Raw genomic sequence first — 9,516 nt, forward strand, 5'->3', positions numbered from 1 at the left:
GCTGGTCTCATGCACTGATCATGAAGCTGATAATGCACTGATCACGAAGCTGATCATGCAATATCACGTGGCTGATCATTACACTGATTCACGTTGTCTCGCGATCATGCAATGATCACTGTGGACTGATCATGCACTGATCAACGTGGGCGGATCAAGAAGTGATCATGTGGCTGCTCATACACTTATCACGTGGCTGACTCAGCACTAATCACGTTCTGGATGATGCACGTGATCACGTGGCTGAGCATACTACTGATCACGTGGCTGATCTTGCACTTATCACGTGGCTTGATCATACAGAGATTTACATGACTGATTATGCACTAATCACGTTGTGGATCATGCACTGATCACGTGACTGATATGCACTTAGTCAACTGTGGCTGATCATACTCCGATCACTGACTGCCATATGCACTGATCACTGACTGATCAGGCACTGATCACGTGCTATCATGCACTGATTACTGGCTTATCATACAAATAATCACGTAACTAAATGCACTGATCACCGAAGCCTTATCATACACCTGATAATGTGACTGGTGAGTGCACTAATCTACGTGGGTGATCATGCACTGATCACGTGGCTGGAGCCTACCAGTATCACGTGACTTGTCTCATGGAGGCTGATCACTTGGGCTGATCATGCACTGAATCACGTGACTGCACATTGCCATAATCACGTGCTGATCATACTGTGATCAAGATGGCTGATAATGCACTGATTACGGTAGCCTGGATCATGGCCACCAGATCACTTAGCTATCACTGCTGCCCGATCACATGGCGATTCATGCCCCTGAAATCCCCGTGGTCTGATCATGCACTTGATCGCCTGACCTGATCATGCACTAGCACTTTCTATCAGCACTGATTCAGGTGGCTGATATGCACTGATTCACAGTGGCTGATATGCCACTGATCACGTGGCTGCGTCATGCACATGATCACCGAAGCTGATTCATGCAATGATCACGTGGCTGATCATTACCACTGATCAAGTGGATGATATGCCACATGATCACCGATTGGCACTGATCATGCAATATTTCACGTGTGGATCATGAACTGATCACGTGGCTTGCTCATACCCACTGATCACCTGGCCTGCTCATGCCACCCTAATCAACCTTTGTGGATTGACTGACTGATTCACGTGGCTGAGCAGACACTTGATCACAGTTGGCTGATCTTTTGCACTTATCCCACGGGGGCTGTATCATACAGAGATTACATGACCTGATCATGCACTAATCACGCTTGTGGGATCATGCCACTTGATCACGTGACTGATCAATGCACTAATCACGTTTGGGCAATCATGCACTGATCACTAATAGGCTGAATCATACACTGATTCACGGTGCACTGATCATGCACGGATCACTGTCCTGATCATGCAGATTTCGTAAATTACATTGCAGTATGTCGGTGTCTGAATTGTTTGCTTATCATGTAACTAATCAAGAAACTTATCATGTGGCTGTGAAACGCACTCTCGTGATCTGTTGCACATTAAGAATATGGATGATCATACACTGATTCACTTCAACTGACCGCAGCTAGATCACGTGACTGATCATGCAACTTGATACGTGGATGATCATGAACTGAGTCCGTGGCTGACTCATTACACTTGCCTCACGTGGCTGATCAATGCACTAATTACTTTGTGGATGATGCACTGATCACGTGCTGATCATACACTGATCAGTGGATGATCATGAACTGATCACGTGGCTGATCATACATGATCACGTGGCTGATCTTGCACTTATCACGTGGCTGATCATACAGTGATTACTAATGAAGAACCATGCACTAATCACGTGTTAGATTATGCACCTGATCACATGACCTGTGCATGTATTGTCAACGTGGGCTGATCATGCAATGAACACGTGGCTGATCATACACTGACCACATTTACTGATCAGCACTGCTTCACGTGCCTGATCATTCACTGGATTCACGTGCTGATCCATGCACTGATCACGAAGCTGATCCTACCTGATCACATAACTGGCCATTCAACTGATCACGTTGGCTGAACATGCACTGATCATGTGGCTGATCATACACTGATCACGTGGCTGAACATACTCTGATTCACGTTGGCTGATCAGGCATGATCACGTGCTGATCATACTCTGAACTGAAGCTGAAAATACACTGATACGTGACTGCATTGCACTATCACATGGCTATCATGCACTGATCACGTGTTTTCCATGCACTGATCACGTGACTGCGCATTAACTGAACACATACCTGTTCATGCACTGTTTACGTGGCGTCTGAATCATGCACTGATCACGCGAAGTGATCATCATCAGTGTGCGATTTAATATCACGGACTGATCATGCACTGATACTGGTGGCTGATCATGACACTAATCACTTTGGTGCCCTGATTCACGGGGCATACTTATTTCACGTGGCTATCGGCACTGATCACTGGGCTATCATTAACTCTGACATGAAGCTGAAATTACACTGATCACGTTTTGACTGCTAATACTGATTCACATGGGCTATATGCACTATACGGTATCATGCACTGATCACGTGACTGCCGCATTACACTGAAACACATACCTGTTCATGCACTGTTTACTGTGGCTATCATGCAGCTGATCACGTGGTTCTCACTCATGCATTAATCAAGGACTGATCTGCACTGATCTGTGGTATCATGCACTGATCACATGACGCTGATGTTAACTGATCCACGTGAATATTATACACTGATCAATGACAAGATATATACATCAGTGACTATCAGTGACTGATCGACTGCAGCTGATCACGGTGGCTATCATGCCACTGATCACGTGGCTGACTAATGCACTGATCACTTGACTGATTCATGCACAGATCACGGTCTGATCATGCACTACTCACGTGACTGTCATGGAACTGATCCAGCGTGCCTGATCATGCTCTGATCACGGGCCCTATCATGCACTGATTCACGGGCCTGTTCACTTGCACTGATCACGTGGCTGCATCCTGCACTTGATCACAAGGCTGATCATACACTGATCACGTGACTGTGCATGCAATGATCACTTGGCTTGATCATGTACTGATCACGTGGACTGATCATGCCACTGATAACCTGGCTATCATCCACTTGATCCACTGAGTGATCATGCACTCTTCACGTGCATGAATCATGCACTGATCACGTCGTCTTAAGCATGCACTAACCATGATTTGCTCATCATCCATGGTCAGGTGGCTACTTCAGTGCACTGTTTACCTGGCTTTGACCATGCACTGCATCAATGGCTGTAATACACTGACCACTTGACTGTGCATTGCACTGATCATTGGATGATTATACACTAGATCACGTGACTTGATCTTTGCACTGATCATGTTGTCTGATCATGCACTGATAAAGTGGTTGATCATGCCACTGATTACGTGGACTGAGCATACATTGAATTACATGATCTGATCATGCACTAATCACGTTGTGGATCATAACACTGATCACTGCCTGATCATGCACTGATCCCTGCCTGGATCATGCAACTGATCACGCGTGGCTGATCCTTGCACTGATCACGAAGGCTGTCGATAGTCTGATCAACGTGACGTGTGCATGCACTGCATCACGTGGCTGATCATGCACTGATCACGTGGCTGATCATGCACTGATCACTCGGTGCGGTGATCAATGAACTGATCACGTGGCTTATCATACACTGCTCACGTGGCTGATCATGCAACTAATCACGTTGTGGATGATTGCACTTGATCAGTGGCTGATCATACACTGATCACGTGGGTTGAATCATTGAACTGATCACGTGGCTGATCATAGGACTGATCACCTGAATGATCATGCACAATCACGGTTGTGGATCATGCACTGATCACGTGGCTGATCAGGCACTGATCACGGGCTCATCATACTCCAATCCACGATGAGTGTACATGCACTGATTCACGTGGCTATCCATGCACTAATCCCGTTGTGGATGATGACACTGATCACGTGGGTGTTCATACACTGATCCACATGACTATCATGAACTAATCACGTTGATGCTGGGAGTCATCACTGATCACGTTGGCCTGTTCTTGCACTTACACGTGGCTATCATACAGTGATTACTATAATTGATCATGCACTAATCACGTTGTGGATCGATAGCACTGATCAAACTATGAATGTGCATTGCATGGATCACGTGCGCTGACATACAATTATCACGTGGCTGATCATGCACTGATCACATGTATGTCGTACACTGATCACGTGGCTGATCATGCCAAAAAATCCCATTGGCAATTCGATGCTCTGATCAGGTTGCTATTCATGCACTGATCACGTGGCGCTGATCATACAGTGATCAACGTTGACTTGACCACTGCACAAAATGATCATGGGCTGATCATGCACTGATCATGTGGCTGATGAATACACTGATCACGTGAGCTGATCAGGCACTGATCACGTGGTGAATCGTACTCTGATACACGAAGCTGAAAATACATGATCACGAGACTGCAGCACAATTGAAATCACTTGGACTGCGCACTTGCACTGATCACGTGCGATGATAATACGCTGATCACTGGTACTGCTTATGCCACTAAAAAAGGCTGATTCATGCACTGAATCACTGATGATCATGCACTGATCACTTGACTGATCACCGCACTGATTAATCATGTGCTGGTCACGTGGCTATCATGCACTGAATCACTTGGCTGATCATACACTGATCAACGTGGCTGACCAGCACATAGACTACGCGACCAATACAGTGGGGAACTTTTAATTTTTCATTTTGCAACGATCACTTGATATGTGCATGCAGTAATCACGTGGATGATCACGCATTGACTTCACCTGTGGCTGATCATGCACTAATCCACATGCGGAACATGAACATTGATCACGCTACTTAGCATGCAGTTGCATCTCGTTGTCGTGAATGAGTGCTGATCATCGGGACTAAATCAAGGAACGATCACTGGCTATAATGCACTGATCACGTGATCTTGCCGCATGCACTGATCATGTGGATGATATATACACTTGATTGACGTTACGATCAGGGCACTGATACGTGACTGAATCATTCATGATCATGTGGCTATCTATGCACACGTACAAACGGACTGCACATAACATGTCACGTAATTGTAGACAATGAGCGACAGTAGCTATCAATGCACTGATCACTGCTCTATCATGCATCTGATAGGAACTACAAGTGAACTGATCAAACACTGAACACTGTGTATGCGGGGTGTAACTGAAATCGGCACTGATCACGTGGACTGATCATGCCACTAATCAACTTTGTGGGAGCATGCACTGATACGTGGCGGATTCATACACTGATACACAGAAATGATGGATACATGCAGTATCACGTGCGACTGATCAAATGGCATCATCGATCGCCGTCGCGATCATAGCAGCTGATCACGTTGCAGATATGCAACTTACATCAACGGTGGCCTGATCATACAAATGATTACGTGGACTGAACAATGGAGCAACTGATCGACATGTAGATTATCGTACATGAGATACGTGGAGTCTGATCATTGACACAAATCCCATTCAAATCATGCTAGGACTGATCAAGAAATATTTGACTATCAAATGAACTGAAATCACAGATAGCTGATATACAGAATGATCTACAGTGACTGACATGCACTGATTACGTGGCTATCATGCAAGCTCGACATCTGCGTCGCTATTCAAAGACGTCTGATAATGTGAGAAAAAACTATATCATACAGTTAAGATCAACAGAATAATCATGTTACTGTACACGTGCGCGATCTTGCTCTGTATCAGCGTGGGAATCAAGCACTGAATCAAACTTGCAATAATATGACACTGAATCATAGAACAATAGCGCAAAGAACTGAATACACTTAGATATCATAGACAGGGACACAAGATATACAGATCATGACACTGATCAAACGGAAACTGATCATGCGAACTGAATCATAGGTGGATTATCATTGCAATTGATCACGAGTGGTATATCAATAGACAAACTACATCACGGAATGATGCAATGCAAACTTGATCAATGTATCATGACAGACTAAATCAGTAAGAGACTGATCTGGAACAGATCACGTGACGTATATCAAATGCCAAAGTGATAGTGCGCTCCATAACATCAACTGAATGCTCAAGACGATAGCAGCATGAACAACTATCATATGGAAGAAAGAATAGCACAAAACGACATGACAGCGTACTCTCTCAAGCGACTCTAAGCAATTGAATTATCATGCACATGACACCGTGACTGGCACAATTAAGCATATGTACGATTCGTAGAAAGCAATGAGACAATGCACCTGTTCACGATAGAAAGCTGATCATACAGACATGATAATACGACGAAGATGATAGAATGACAACATGACATTGAAACTGAGCATGCACTGACACGTAGCATTTCATACACTGAACACGAAAGATTCATCATAAACACTAGAGTACAAGGTGACGTGAATGACATGACTATCAACGTGGCGGAATACAATGCAATGCAGCACTGGGCTATGCAGTGCCACTGATCACGTAGCTCCAATCGCACTATCACATAGTCAATCAGCCCGAGGATTCCGTGGAGTCTGAACTTCAGTACACTGACAGCTGTGACTGATCATGAGCAAGTCACCGTGGCTATCATTGCCTAATCCCGGGCATCAATACACTGACCACGTGACTGATCATGCCACTGCTCAGTGATGGCTGATCATGCACTGATCTCGGAAGCTGATCATACACTGCATCAAGTGAGTGTGCTGCAATGATCACATTTGCTGTCATGCACTGATCACGTGGAGTACTGAACATGCTCTGATCAGACCGTGAATGTCATGGAAGCGTCGAATCATGCAATCTATCACCGTGGTTATAATTCTACAACAAACGTGATCACTGGCTGAATATGAACGTACTAAACTAACGTGTGAATCTATGAATACACTAATCACGTGAGCTGATCAATTACACTGATCTACCAACATGACTGATCTCATGCACTAATTCACTATGTGAGATCAGTGCAAGCATGAATCACAGTGAGCTGATATAATCTACACTGATTATGTGGAATCCATAACTGATCACGGAGCTTGAATTCATGCACTGAGCACAGTGCGAATCAAGATCACTGGCAGCGGACGGGATCATGAAACTATACACGCTGCGCTGATATGCACTGATGCACGAAGACTAATCAGGCCAATTGACTCACGTAAGTGATAGAGTCATTGACACTGATCACATAGGACTAGATCATGCACTGAGTCACGTGGTCTGATCATGCACTGATCCGTGGAGTATCTATAACTGACTCACGTGGCGCTGATCAGTGTACCTAGATGACAATTAGAAATAGTGATCATAAGACTACTAATCACTGTGATCATCACTCATCACGTCGGCGGATTCATAACTGAGTCACGAAAAGGAAGAAACTTGATCGTTAACACTTATCATCGTGGACTATCAATCAAGTGATTTAACACAATTGACAATGACCAGACTAAGCACCTAATCACATTGATAAAGAATTTAATAGACAACAGAAATTCAATGACCTGAGACAAAATTGTATTAAGATACACACGTGGCTGATTCATGCATAATGAACACGTGGACTGAATACAACAGTCTGATCATTCATTAAATGCAATGCACTTTCAACGTGCTAACAAACATTCACTTGATCACGTCAGAATAAACAAAAGTGATTCATGCAACTGAAATTACAATAAGAAGAACTGATCGATACCACTGAATCAAGCATAAACTGTGGCGCATGACACTGAATCAACAGTTGGCTTGATCATACTACTGAAGACCATGAAATAAGTCTGAAATACACTGCGTATCACGTGACTCCATGCACTGATCACATAGCTATCATGCAACTGATCACTGTTTATTCATGCCTGATCAACGTGACTGCGCAATAAACTGAACACATACCTGTTTGAATGACATAGTTTACGGGCTATCATTGCACGATCCGTGGTAGACTACTATCAATGCATTAATGGTGGACTGAGCACTGCACGATTCTCACTGCGTATCAAATGCACTGATACACATGCAAGATGCGATAGTGATACTGATCAACTAATGTGAATATTTATAACAAGCTGAATGCAGAGTGAAACAGAAGTCAATGTACTAATCAGTGACTGATCATGCACGATAAACGAATGGCACCTAGTCATTGCACTTGATCACAGTGGCTGATCAAACTGCACTTTAAAGGGCTATAATAACACTAAGATCTAACGTAGCTGATCATAAGACATCTACACAAGATCAAAAAAACTATCATAATGAGAAGCAATGAATCAACAGTAGGTCGATCTGTGCACTGATCACGTACTAGCTGATCAAACACGATCACTACTAGAAAATCAGCATAACCTACACAACGTGTAAATCTGTATACAAATTGCACTATCAACAGATGACCAATGGACTGAATCATGGTAAACAACGCATCACTGTAAACTAGATTACATGCACTGGATCGATGAGCCTGAATCATGCACTGAACACTGGAAGAACAATACCTGTTCAATGTCATGATTCACATGTTGCGAATCCAATGCATAACGCATCACGAGGCTAATAAATGAGCACTGATCACGATGAAGATCATGCCACTCTGAACACGGTGACCTTATCATGCAAACTGATCAGTGAAACTGCACATGCACTAGATCACAAGTGGCGGAAAATCAGCATATCACAGACTGAAAAAAACAATAGAATGGGATCAAACTAACTGATGACGTGGCTTATATACATAGCTCCGAACGATAGGCTTTGCATGTAACATGACACTAATCAACGGTTAGTGGATGAATATAAGCAAAAACTGATCACACTGGAGTAGATTCAAATTACAGCGTGATACTTCAAGCAGAAAAATGAAGACTGAATACAATGAACTTAAATCACAGGTAATGTACCAAATGACATGCAACAAATGAACACAGTGTGGCTAAATTCTATGTCAACTAATGATACACGTGAATGCTGATAACATAACAAGTTTGATACAGAACTTATTAATGTTCACTAAATCACGAATGTGGTAATCATTGCCTGATCACGAATGAGATGTGGCACATGACAAAAAAAAAAAAATAAAGAAGAAAAAGAAAACAAAATAAGAACTTAGATACATCAAGTGGACATGATCAAAATGCACTGATTCCACTGAGTAGCGGCTAGATCAAATGCAACTGATCACAAGGCTGATCTTACACTGATCACAGGACGTGCAACTGCACATCAGTGATAAGGGCGATAATGCGACAATGCTGATCATGTGGCTGATTACGAACAGGACTGATCACGTGAGCTAAGATGCAGACAACTGCATCACGTGGCTGATCGTACTTTGAACACAGCTGAAAAAATAACACTGATCACAGAGACGTGCCAATGCACTGATTCACCTTGAACTGGCA

The sequence above is a fragment of the Bos taurus genome, unplaced genomic scaffold (assembly GCF_002263795.3).
Source record: "Bos taurus isolate L1 Dominette 01449 registration number 42190680 breed Hereford unplaced genomic scaffold, ARS-UCD2.0 Leftover_ScbfJmS_1324, whole genome shotgun sequence".
In the NCBI taxonomy this organism is placed as follows: domain Eukaryota; kingdom Metazoa; phylum Chordata; class Mammalia; order Artiodactyla; family Bovidae; genus Bos; species Bos taurus.